The sequence below is a fragment of the Aotus nancymaae genome, unplaced genomic scaffold, assembly GCF_030222135.1.
Source record: "Aotus nancymaae isolate 86718 unplaced genomic scaffold, 86718_ANA_hifiasm-v0.15.2.pri h1tg000036l, whole genome shotgun sequence".
Lineage (NCBI taxonomy): Eukaryota > Metazoa > Chordata > Mammalia > Primates > Aotidae > Aotus > Aotus nancymaae.
This window is the reverse complement of record NW_026988450.1, coordinates 94,558,519-94,572,159: the sequence shown is the minus strand read 5'-3', so window position 1 is coordinate 94,572,159 and position 13,641 is coordinate 94,558,519. Positions and strand designations below refer to the sequence as shown.

The 13,641-nt window shown below is 47.7% G+C and overlaps 1 pseudogene; it reads right to left on the bottom strand.

Moving 5' to 3' along the window:
- Positions 1-350: 350 nt before the first annotated feature.
- On the bottom strand, positions 351-10,726 carry LOC135277944 (uncharacterized; annotated as a pseudogene).
- Positions 10,727-13,641: the final 2,915 nt, after the last annotated feature.

Genomic DNA, 13,641 nt, shown 5'->3' with positions numbered 1-13,641 from the left:
TCGTGGTTAGGGCTCCGATCCGCCTGAGGCAGGGGCAGCCGGCCGGCCACTGGCATTGTCTGCCTGTGTGAGCAAGCCCAATTCCTCTAAACCTCAATTAGTCTCTGCTTTGTAATTGATTAATTTAAAAACAGCTTTCATTTTCTTTCTTTTTTTCTTTTTTTTAAGGAAGCAGGATTTCGGAGAAGTGGTCAAGTGGCGTTAAGTGAGGAGGGTCTGCTTGAAGGTGGCAGTTGTCCAGCGGCTTCCTGAACAGGTGAGCTTATCACCTGGAATCATATGTCCCTTCAGGTACCCCGAGAACTGGGCCAAGAAAGCAGGGTTGGGGTAGGAAACAAATGACACCCCCATTTCAAACAATAACTTTTATTTTATACTTCTCTATACTTTGTAGCAAATCTGGTTTTTTGCTGAATTTAATTTATAATAAACTTTTTAAATTACATCTCTTTCTTTTTTTAAAATCAAGGCTCTTTTATGTCAAAATCTTTTTTAGCTATATTTAGATTAACATTTAACATCCCCCTCTTGTGATCTACACCGTTGGATATTCAGGTATTACTGTGTGTGTAACAGCTAAAACAAGAGGGAGGAGGGAAAATAAAGGCAGTGGACTTGGACGGATGCATTAACAACAGCAGATAAAGCTAACCCCTCAGTGACCATAGCAGCATGTCTTCTGAAAGCCTTTACTCTTACCCCCGAGATTTCCTCAGCCCCTTCCCTCTCTCCCTCCTATCCGAAACGCAAAACCAACAGTCTGTCCTTTCGCTTTTCTTGAGGAGAAATGTGCAGTGGAAATGATCAAAACAAGATACTGTGGAAGAACGACGTGAGCGTGAATTATTCACCGTATGCTTCGCCCGTGGACATCTCTCTTGAATTCATTCCCCTGGCCTTCTCCTCTCCTCACCTTCCTGTTAGGAGGAGCCCACCATTTTTCATGGTACTAGCATGATTATAGTAGGTGGCCCAGGGCCGTTCCTGAGATTCTTTTGCCAAACAAAAAAAAATTAATAATAATAAAATTGAAACATGGGGTGGGTTTGCCGTTTTCTTATCTGTGTGTGAAGACGGACTAAAGCTGAGGTCCGATTTTGGCTGTGCTTGCTTGCTCACTGATTGGGAACATTTGGCAAATAAAACACAAGAAATCAAACGAAATGAAAAAGAGAATCAGGATTTCCCACAATCCTATATGAATGTTTCAGCATCACAGAGAATCACAACGTCCCCAAAGAACGAATGGATCTTCCTCTAGATTTCCGGGATCATGGAGTGAGTGTGGGTGGGCGCGCAGGTGGAGCTGGCCCCGCCCTCAGAAGGAAAGCCAGGTCGCTAAAGCTGCCGAGAGAGACACCAGGAGCACGGGGAGCGCCGGGAGCAGGGACCCCCGCCGCCCCGTTGCCGCTGCCGCAGAGTTCGAATAAGCTGCCTTGGATGTTGAGGTTTTTGGATTCTTTTCTCAGTTTATCCCACATATCTTAAGGGCTGTGACCGTGCAGCTGTGGAAATCCTCCCAGTATCTGGTGAGGAACAGAACAAAACGGAAGAAGTAGGTTCACTCGGGGAGCCTGGAGGACCCCGGGCCTGCGCCCCAGCGCCTCCCCGCTCGCGGCCCCGGAAGCTTCCCGGGGTGTCCCCTCCCTACCTCCTCTTCACCGCCCTGGCCCCTGGGCTGCGAGAGGTCGGGACTCGCGGGACCTCCGCCCACCCCAGAAGCGGCTGTCTAAAGCGGGTGTGTGTGGGGTGGGGGGGACGCCCCCTCCTGCCTGGTTTTCCCTTCCAGATGCCTGGAGAGGACCCGGCAGCCGGGAGCCGGGTCGTGCACCCGCTGCGGCGCGCTGGCACCTCGGCCTCCACAAACAGATTGCTCGCCCTCCTAGGGGAAAGCTAGGAAAACAGTGCTAAGCCTCGCAAGCTGCCGCCCCTTAATGCCTCTTAGCTTGCAATACGGGTTACTACCTCTGAGCACCGCCCTCCCCTCGGGGCTTCTTACATTCTCCTCCCTCCCTCCCTCCACCCACTACCTCTTCCTTTTGTTTTCCGTTCTCCTGATTTTCCCTTTCTTTCCTCTTCCATTCCGTCTACTTTCGTCTCTTCTGTTCCTCTTTCTCCTCCTCTGGTCTCCACAGACCCCGGCTCGGATTCGGCCTGGAGATTCTTGCTTGCCTCCCTCCTCCCCGGGGTCGGTGAGTGTTAGTGGCCGGGCACCTGGGCCCTGCTTCGTAGCCTTCATCTGCTCTTGCAAATCCCAGTGCCCCAGGCCTGAGAGTTGGGTCCCTCCTCTTTCAACTTCACCAATCTTTTTCTTGGGCTTGGGCGCCCCGGGGCTTCCTCCCCACAGCATTTAGAGCGCCAGCCCCCAAGGCTGGAACTGCGGGGAGGGCGTGGTGCCACCGCAGCTAACCCTCGAGGATCTCCCCCCCGCCCCCCACCACACTCGGTCCGCCTCTTGCTGTCAGTTTCCGGAGCCCTGCGCCTAACTCAACCACTTCCTCCTCCCAGGCTCAGCTCCTAGACCCGCCTCCACAACCTTCATCCAACCTGTCCCTTTTGATTGCCCCCCTTTCTTCTGAAAACCCAAAATAGATCCTAAGATTAAATATAATTCCAACCCGTGATCGATTACTGGGGCGCTGTCTCCTTTCAGAGCTGGGTCGATCTGTGCCTCTCTGTAACTCTGGCCTGGCCCCTGCCTTCCCTGGGACCAGAGCACCCGATCACTGGCGCCTGCCCTCCACACAGTTAGGTTGTATTTTCTCCTCTCTCTTCCTTCTGCTGGCTGCCTGGACTGTAAGCACGTTGAAGGCAGGCACTGTGTTGATTTATGAGGACTGGAGGGGCTGTGGTATAGGGTTTCCAGGTTTCTGAACTTGCAAGAAACGGCAAAATTTGGACATCAAGAGGCCCAGAAAGGACAGCTCTCCTGTAGAGCATCTGTGGAATTGCACCTGGCAAAGGATTCCTAAATTGCTCTTTTCTTTATGCATGCCCAGATGGGGACAGGGTGCTGAGGGGCCTGGTAGAGAAGGACAGACTCCACCTGGGGTTGGGCAGAGGTGGGCTTCGGCTAGGTGTTCAGCAACCAGCTCCCCCAACTGAGTAGACCCAGAACCTAGCTGTGGCCTGTGACTTCAGGGAGGAGTTCTCACTTTCCTGTTTTCCAAGACCAAAGTTCTGCTTAAAAATTAAAATAGCTTGGAATAAACAAGTTCCAGCAATTGACAGAGGATTTGGGAGCTGCTCTATGAGCAACCTTTTGTTATCCTTATAGATTCTTATCCATCACCAGATTTTTAGAATTAAATGCCTTTGTCACTTTCAGGATAGGAAAGACTAGGCACTTAGCTGCTTTGGCTACTAGTAGGCACTGGGGCATTTAGGAAAGAGAGTAGCCAAGTTGGAACCCATTTAATGTATCAAAGCCTAAACAAACATCCCTCCTTCCACCAGTCCCCTTTCCCCCAGTTCGGGAGAGAGGAAAGACTTCATAGTATACAAATGATGGCATAGAAAATTGTCACTCTAACCTCAGGGAATAAAGGACATAACTTGCCTTACCTTTATTGGAAGAGTTATTGTTGGGGTTGGGGGAACACAGCTGATTTCTGCAAAATAAAAGACTGTGTGTTGCAGAGGATGGGGCCATTTCTAAGGTCTGCAGCAGCTAAATTGCTGCAGGTTCACTGCACCAGGGCTCTGCTGGTTACCTTACTGCCAGTGGGAGCAGTGCTTTCCAGCCAAGCTCTGAGAAAACACCAGTGGGCCTGGCTAGGAAATCCTACCCATCTCTCTCTACCTTTGAAGCTGTCCAGGTCTGGGGAGCCTGTGCAGATATGCAAAGGGGCAAGGGAAACAAGGAGGGTGGCTATCCCAAACCTTGGAATCTGCTATAAACTCAACAGCAACTGTCACTGGACCATCACCTGGGCTTACTCTTTTGGGATAAAGTCACTGGCATGCAATAAGATATTGTTTCAGCTTCTCTCCTAGAAATGGGAAGGGACACCCGTGTTTTCTTGCTGTACCGGCATTTCCTTGGTGTGTATTAGAGGGTGGTTTATCAAGGGAAATGAACAGAAGAGATGAGTAACTTGCCCTTCAGGCAAATATAGTATTACCCCAAACACTCCTCAAATCCAAGCCAAATGTTCTTCATAGAGTACGTGGCAGGTCACTCTTTCACACAAGAGGAAAGAATGACAAAGATTACTTCAAGGCAGAGAGATTTTGCAGCACCAAGAACTGGTGGCAACTCTCCATGCCCCTTGCCCTGGGGCCCAGCAAGTTGGACTTGCGCACCTCTGTGCACCCCCATGAGGCCGCGTAGAGCTGGAAGTGAGTCTATATTGAAGGATCCTCCTCTATATCACACCCTGGGCTGTGGGATTCCCTTGGGAAGTGCAGGTTCTAACCCGGGGGCCTAGTCCTAGGCCTGGAGCAGGGAGCCAGAAGGCAAGAGGGAGCGGATTCGGATTCGCGCTGGCGCTGAACGCTGAGCGCAGGCGGGGAGGCTAGGCGCTCTCTGACCTCAGCAGCGCCCCCCAAATCGAAGCCAGCCGGCCAGAGAGGACACTTACGTGCACACGGTCTTGATGTTCGTCTTGCAGTCCAGGCCCTGCGGGTAGTTGGCCATGCTGTCGCCCAGCTTGAGCAAACAGTCCGAAAAGCCCTTGAAGACCGCATCGCACTTGCCTGCTGCTCTCACGGCCTGCACCAGATACGCTGCGGGGAGGAGGGAACACGGGTCAGCAGCGCCACGACTCCGCCCTGCCGCCCCACTGCCCGCCTTGGCAACCCAGGCTCCCCGCGGCCTCCTCACTTAGGGCGGCCTCCCCCAACGCCCAGCCTCGGGGCGCGCCAGTGATAAAGGTGAATAAAAGACTTAACCCAGGAATGCCCGACCTGCAGCGCCGCGTCTAGTGCAGATTGTCAGTGTGTGAGCAGGTGTGGGTGGGTGGGAGGTAGGTGAGTCCATTTCTTTCCTTCAGCTCGCTCCCGCATCTCGCTCCATATCTTTTTCTGTTTCCATCGCCCCCTCGTCTCACCTCCCTCATCTCTTTTATTTCTCTTTCTCCTCACTCCCTCCTTCATCTCCCAACACTTCCCCAGCAAGCCCTTGTCACAGCTCTCGCAAAGCGATCTTCCATTTTGAGGTGACAGAAGGGGTCTGGGCTGCAGCGTGCGGGGGCGAGAACGGGGTGGGGAGATGGCAGGGCGTGGGGTCACGCAGCTGAACCCAACGCCACATCAACAGAATAAGCTTCAAGCTTGGCGCTCGGTCCTTGGTGGGCGCTCAGCAAACACTGCTGAATGAATGAACGAATAGAGTCCCAGGAAGCCACCAGCAGTCACCGGAACGGATTGTTTCATTATAAAACCGATTACCTACCGTGGACTCTGTATTCCGAGTGAGACCCTCGGATGCACCCTCTCCCGCCCCACTGGGAAGAGGGCAGTCTAGGCGTCCTGAGACTAGGCGCGGGTGACGAGTGGTCTGGAGCGGACAATGCCCGAGGCCGGGCGGGGTCACGGAGGAGTCTGCCCGGGTCACCTCCGCAAAGGCCAAATCCACGAGTCTCGAGCCTCCTCTCCTCCTCCTCTGACCGCCACTCAGCTCCCCACACACCCTTAATAACCCACCCGGCCGCCGAAAAGCCCGTCTCCACTCGGGACAGCAGCCTGGAGAGGCTGTTCTTTTCCAGGTCCCAGCCTCGCTGCTGAGAGCGAGCTCGCCGCCGCCTGGGCTCCCGGCCCCAGCTCAAGGCTACCGGCCCCAGCTCAGGGCTACCGGCAGCGAGGGGGCAGGGATAAAAGCTGGGCGGGGGCGGCGGCGGAGGAAACGCTGGCCGCACGAAGGTCCCAGCCCTTGGCCTCAGGGCGGCCAAACCCCGAGGCGCCGGACTGGAGGAACTGGCTCCAGGCTGTGGGCGCGCGGCGGTGGCCTTCTCTTCCCACCATGAGGCCGACGAACCTGGTTGGAGGCTGAGTACCTAGCGGCCCAAAGCACCCCTGGCGCGGGGAGGGCGCCAGAGAAGCACAGATCTACCGCGTTAGGGCGGGGAAAAAGGGGTACATCTCAGAATCGAAATCCGCACTGGCGCCCACGACCCTGGGCGCCGGCCTGGTCCTCTGCAGCGTTCTGGCGGCTGCGCCGGTGTGTGAATGTGTCCCGGCTGGACCGGACACCTCACTCCCCCAGTCCCCCACGCGGCCGCCTGTCACCGATCGCCGGGCCAGGCGCCGAAGAGGAAGGTGACCGAAGCCGTAGCAGCCTGCGAGAGCGTACCGTTTGCAGATTGCTGCAGGAAGAGCGAGGCGGGCCTTGCGCTTTTTAATCCGGAACGGGAAGCGCTGGGGAAGGGACCAAGGTTAACTTCGACCTCTGCTGGGGCAGATACGTAAACCCTTCTTAAACCGCAGTTCACCTTACACCGAAAATTAAATACCCTTGCGACGACAATACTAACAAATCGAACACTGAAGTAAAATCTTAAGAATAAACGAATCTTTGTTATAAGAGCACTCGTTCGAAATGGAAATACACCCCACACATCTTCCTCTATAACGCATGTCACAAATACAGCTTTGATGCGAAGAAACGAAATAAAATAAAGTCCAATCTCCTTGTCCACGTCTCTCCTCACTCCTTACCTACACCCCCAAAACTCAGTGGCGAAAGAAGCCCCTGAAATGCATTGACTTTTTTAAGGGGAATTGGGGCTCGCCAGGGGGGCGGGAGCGCTCTAGTCACGTTACCGTCCCAGGCGCTTCTGGAGAAGACCCTGCACACCGCGCATGTGTGAGTGTGTGCGTGTGTAAAATAAGAAGTCGTGAACATTTCTCTTTTGCGACTGTGACTCCTCGGACTTTAGACTTCTCTGGGAGGCTGGGAGGCTGCACGCGGGATGGATTTTGCAGGCGCACGCGTGCCAGTAGGTTGCAGTCCTCTGTCCCTCGCTGTCCTTCCAAAACCCCGCTTAGATGAGGCTCTGGCGGGTGACCGTTGATGAGCTGCCGTGGGCTCTGCCAGCTGCTGTGTGAACTTCCTTGTGGTTTTGTTTATAGAGGTACAGTTAGAACTGCCTCGGTAATGGTGGACTGCCTCGGTAATGGTGGACTGCCTCGGTAATGGCGGTCTGCCTCAGTAATGGCGGTCTGCCTCAGTAACGGTGGACTGCCTCGGTAGTGGCAGACACCCTTCCCCCCACAGAGCTGGACCATTCTGGTTCCAGCTGCACTTGCTGCAAAACTCTCAATCCAGAGCGTTTCAGATTGCTAGTCTTTGTAGGGGTGGGACCCATGAGCCAGATCCCCTGGCTCCCTGTTTCAGCCGCCTTTTGTGCAGTTGAATGGGTGGCTCTGTCTCCCAGGCATTCCAGGCGCCAGTTGAAATGGCTGCCCAGATTTATGTGAGTTTTTGTGGGGGGACCTGCTGCGCTGGCTGAAACCATCGTGCTAGAAACTCATGGGGTTTTTAGCCTGGGAATCTCCTGGTCTGTGGGCAGTAAAAACTTTGGAAATGCAGTGATCACTCACCCTCTGCGTTGTTCTCACTGGAAACTGCACTCCAGGGCTGTTCCTATTTGGCCATCTTGGATCAATACCATAACTTTGCATTTTTTAATTAACCAAGGATATAATATATTTACTTGGGAACCCCCCAATTTACATTTTCCATTCCAGCTTCAGTGGTGCGCTGAATCCTGTGAATTCAAAGAACATGTATCTGTCTGCTGCTGTGTACAAGCATTTTGCAAGATGCTTGGGGTATAAAAATGAGTAGATCTGGTAGCATGTTGTTCTGGAGAAACTGATATTCTAGCCTTAGAGACAAAAGTTTAGATAGAAGCATTCATTGTGCTTTGGGAGGTACTGCCATGGGATGGAATATAAGCATGAATGGAATAAGAGTGTCTGTTCTTGGCACTGTTTCGGAGATGGTAAGGGCTGTCTGAGCTGAATTTCAAAGAATGATGTGAGTAAGTTTGGAAAAAAGAACAAAGGTGTGAAAAAGCACAGTCTATGAGGAAGAACATCAAGCATTTCATTAGTGCTAGAACTACACTGTCCATAGCCACTGGCCACATGTGGCTAGTGAACACTCGAAATATGGCTTGTTCAAACAGATATTTGCTTTATGTATAAAATATATACTGAGGGCCAGGCGTGGTAATCCTAGCACTTTGGGAGGCCGAGGCAGGTGGATCACTTGAGTTCAGGAGTTTGCAATCAGCCTGGGCAGTAGGGTGAAATGCTGTCTCTACTAAAAATGCAAAAACTAGCCTGGCATGGTGGTGCATACTTGTAATCCCAGCTCCTTGGGAGGCTGAGGCAGGAGAATCACTTGAACCTGGGAGGCAGAGGTTCCAGTGAGCCAAGATTGCACCACTGCACTCCAGCCTGGGAGACAGAGTGAGACTCTGTCTTAAAGAAAAAAAAGAATGTATACACACACACACTGGATTTCAAAGGCTTCATTCAAAAAAAGGAATGTAAAATATCTCATAATTTTCCAAATTAAATACATGGTAAAATGAGTATTTTATATTAGGCAAAATAAAATATATTAATAAAATCAACTTCACTTGTTTCTTTTCCCTTTTTAAATGTAACTAGAAAATTTTAAAATTTTCCTATACAAGTTACATTATAGCATAGCCCAGCCCAACAGAAATAGAATGTAAGTCCCCACCTTGGGCTGGGCTGTGCTAGAGCGTTACTCATACAGGAAGATATGGTAGGAGTTGTTGGTGCAGAGGTGGCAGAAATCAAGATGTGGGGAGTCTTGGGTGCTGTTCTCCAAGCAGATTCAGAATAAGGTGTTTAAAGTGGTGAATTTTAAATATGAGAGACATGAGGTCATGTTTGCACTTTAGTTAGCTCTAGGCTGTGTGGGTGATGGTGCACCAGGCTCTATAGCAGAGGCTGGGATACTAGTCAGAAGGCTGCTGCTGTATCCAGGGAGCAAATATGAGGGGTTGCATGAGGGCAGTGGCTATAACTATGATGATCAGGATTTGAAGTTTGGAACAAGTAGTCAAATGTGAGTCTTGGATTTCTGTTTTGGGTGACAGGTGGGCAGTTGTGTCACAAAACTGAGATTTTGCATTTCAGAGAAGTAGACTATGTATTGGGAAGAATAAACAGTGAGTTCTGTTTTGGAAATGTTACTATAACTTGGATGTGGCATATTCAAAAGAGGTTACGGTGGATGAGTGAAGTTTTGGAAGGATGTCAGAGCTAGAGAAATATATCTGGAAGTGATCGGGTGGTGGCTAAAACAGTGAAATTCTATGAGAATATAGAGTGAGAAGTATAGGAAATAGAAATAGTTGCTGGAAGAACATCAACTTTTAAGAAAGGAGCAGAGGAAAATATAGGAATGTATATCACTGTAATTGATTACATGTATTTAAAAACCGATCATTGATTCCATATATTTAAAAACTCATAATTGATTCCATCAAGGATCATTAATTTTTATTGTAATTAATGTAAAAGGTATAATGTTTCTATTATTAGTAAAGTGAGTGTTGGCATCAAGCAAGAAATATTTTTTGATAATTTATATTTTAAATAATTGTATAACATTTGTAACTAATAATTTCGAATGCAATTTATTTCTACTTTTGTTAATATTAGCATTAAAACTAATTCCGTATGAAATCTGAGAATTTCTGAAGCAAACAGAAGCTTTGTACTGGTTACAGTAGCAGCACCTGCAATTTTGTTGGATGTTTAGAAGATTTTCAAATTAGTGTGAACTGATATAATATGAGGGTTTTAAGGAGCCATTTTGCACAAAGTAAGAGTGATAATTTTGTCATAAAAATTTTAACTCTAAAATACCAATATAATACTTGCTATGGTGTATAACATAAAGAATTCTAGATAGAATGCAAAATTGTGGTTGGAAAATTTTCCCAAAAGCTCTGACAGGATGGTGACCAGGCTCTAGCCTTGAGTATATGAGCTATGGTTTGTCTGTGCAAACCCAAAGATAGTACTAAACCATTCATGAGAAATTCACTCCCATGATCCAGTCACCTCCAGCAGGCTCTACCTCCAACTTTGGATATTACAATTCGACATGAGATTAGGGAGAGGAAAACATCCATATTATATCAGGGATTTACATCTCCTATCAGGGGTTAAGTGTAACGTCAACTTGAGGCTGGGTGCGGTAGTTCATGCCTATAGTCCCAGCACTTTGGGAGGCTGAGGTAGGTGGATCACCCGAGGTCACGTGTTTGAGACCAGCTTGGCCAACATGGTGAAATCCCGTCTTTACTAAAAATATAAAAAGTTTGCTGGGTGTGGTGACGGACACCTGTTATCCCAGCTACTTGGGAGGCTGAGGCAGGAGAATCACCTGAACCCGGCAGGCGGAGGTTGCAGTGAGCCAAGATCGTGCCACTGCACTCCAGCCTGGGTGACAGAGTGAAACTTCATTTTAAAAAAAAAAAAAAGTCAGCTTTAAAATAAGATATGCCTAAGATTTGGTCACAAAGATTTCCAATGCCAAATTCCTCTGAGTCCATAGATTGCATTCTTAACTATTATATAAACTACCTTTTCTAACTTGTGCTGGGAGTTCTTCAGGTCTGAGCTGGTCTTAGAGGGACTCACTCACAGATCTGTGACAGTTGCCAATCAGCCAGGTGGCTCTTCTCCTGGAGGTGACTGACCCTCGGCTGGGGCCATGGAGGGACTCAGTCATGTGTCTCATCCTTCAGCAGACCTGGCTGGGCTATTTCACATGGTAGCAATGACAGGGGTCCCAAGACAAGAAAGAGGGGGCAAGCCCCGATGTGCAAACACTTTGTAAATCCATTGGCCACAAGATTTGCAGTGATTTGAAGGGTGAAGCAATAGACTTCACCACCTAATGAGAGGAACCACAGTGTCATATTACAGTTATATTGTAAGTGTGTGGAAAAAAAAGGGGAAGGGTTTGGGGCCATTTTTGTCATCCACCGTCATAGTTGTTTGACATACTCCCATTTGGCTGTTTAAGTATTATTTGTCTAGCTGTGGGATAACCAATATCTATTTTCATCCTTATGAATATTTCCTGCCGCACAGGATTGGCAACATAATTCTCAAGGCCCAGTGGAAAATGAAAATGCAGGACCCCTTGCTAAAAACAATTATGAAGAATTTCAAGATAGCTGAGCGTTAAATCACTCACATAGCTCTGTTGCTTGTGGGACTCTGTGCAACTGTATGGGGTCACATGTCTGTGAAATGGCCCTGCTGCTACAAGAGATAAGAAAGATCACCTTTCCTGTATAGGTTCCCATATTAGTCACCCATTAGGGCCATTCTACAAATGTTAACTGTTATGCCTGCTGTTAAAAATTCATCAAATGTCCATTCTTTCTCATTTTTCCAGAAGGAGTCTATATGCTCAAGGCTGTTATTTATAATGAGTTTCATGGAACCGAAGTGGAGCTTGGGCCTTATTATGTGGAGATCGGCCATGAGGCCATGTTTGTGTTCATGAACTCCAGCAGTGTCCATGAGGATGTGGTCCTTGTCTTTGCTGACTCTCAAGTGAATCAGAAAAGTAAGACCTGTGTCTGGAGTCTGAGCAAGCACACCTTAGCTATAAATGAAGCAGGCGTCTCTGCTTTCATTATACTGTTCAGGTTATAGCAGTTCTAAATTCAATACAACATTCTTCATTCATTCTTCCCTAATTCAGAAAATATGTTCTGCAGAATACTGTGTTCTAGGGGAACGTGAAGATAAAGTCATACAAAGTCTTCATCTCCAGGAATCTATTATCTAGTGAAAGGATTAAGATATGCACAGGAGCAAGATGAGACAGGACATTAAAAATGCTTAGGAAGGACATGGCTAAGGGGCTGGGAGATTTTAGGATAGGAACTTTATCTAACTGTGGGAACAGGGCATATCTGAGGTGGGAGCTAGCATACATGATGAGCCTTGCAGCACAGGCTGGCCCTACAGGAGAGACATGTTGCTCAGACAGCTTGGCCTTGAGCCAAACACGTAGCTGAGAAAGTATCCAGTGCTCACTGAGTGTGCCAGGTGCATACTGATGCATTGACGAAGGACAAAATATCCATTCCACTTTATCCACTGCTAATGCCTCATGCGTGTCACCTCATTTTATCCACACAGCTACCTGTAAGGGAGGTATTCCCTTTATGTAAGTTTTGTAGAGGGAGGAACCAGAAGCTCAGAGGCCAGTGGAAGTGGGAATAGGGAACTCCAGCCACTTACTGTAGAGAAAAGTGTCCCTGCACTTTACAGCAGAGCACATGGGAAGCCAGCCAGAGGCACTCCCAAAGTGCCCAGCCTACGTGGATGGAATGATGGGCTCAGGTTTCCCAGAAACAGAAGGAAGGAGGAGCCAATGGAGGGATGAGTCCCGGTGAACTCATCCATCTAAGAATTCTTTCCAACTGTTCCACACAGTGGCTGTACACGTTCACAATCAGACTAGTGAGGAACTCTCCATCCAAGAAATTATGAAATATACATGGAAGGATTTTTTTAACATGTTTGCTTACCCTAACTAGCCAGTCGGCCATTCCTATTGACTCGTCTTATCTAAACCTGAATAAATAAGCAGCAGGTCTAGCCAGAGCAAGAGCACAATTCTTGTAAATCTCCAATGGCTCCATGCCAGGATTTAGAATAGGAAGGTCCAGGTTTGAATTCAGCCCACAGATTGATAATAGGGTACGCTTGTGCAAATCTGTAAATTGTATCGTTTTAAACACTTTTGATTATCAGATTGTGCTCAGAATTAATTTTCAGATATGGTTAATGAGACCATGTGATATTTATTTATCATATGATATTGATTTTTAGTCATATGATATTCAAAAATTCTGATGCATTGATGAAGGACAGAATATCCATTCCACTTGATCTCTGTTATAAGCAAATATCTTCTCTTTATAAAGAGAAAACTATGCAGAAGAACAGTAGTAATAATAAGTAACCCTCCTTGCTTAATAGCCTTTTATGATAAATGAGTTGCTCTAAATCTTCTCAGACATCACAGTACTCTTTCAGAATCTGATTCAGTGTTTGCTATCCACCTCCATATGAATGTACGTAATACCTGAGTGGTATGTATGTAGGGGTACATGTGTGGTTTGTGTGTGGTGTGTATGGGTGCATGTGCTGCGTATGGTGTGTGTATGATGTATATGTGTATATATGCTATATGTGTGGTATGTGTATGGCGTGTGTACATGTATATATACGTATATGCACAATCTTACATTATGTCTTATAGGACTTGAATGCATGAGGCCTATCTGTAGACCCCTATTTAAGAACTACTGTGAAGTGAAGACTACTTAGTGTACACATTGAGAAATACTTTAAAACAAGGCCATCTATCAAAGTAATTGACATATTTCAAATGAATTAACATATTTAATACCATGCAGGGAGTTCTCAGATAAAGAAAATATACAAAGAAAAATTTAATAACAAATTCTATGACTAAGTTTATGTTTCCCAGGTATGTCTGATTTCAGAGCACATGCTTAGAATTTTGAAATTTATTGGGATTCAAAGAGGGAAAGTTAAAATTGAAAAATATTGACTGTGTTGTATGAGAAAAGTGAATTAATTTTAAGACTTTTT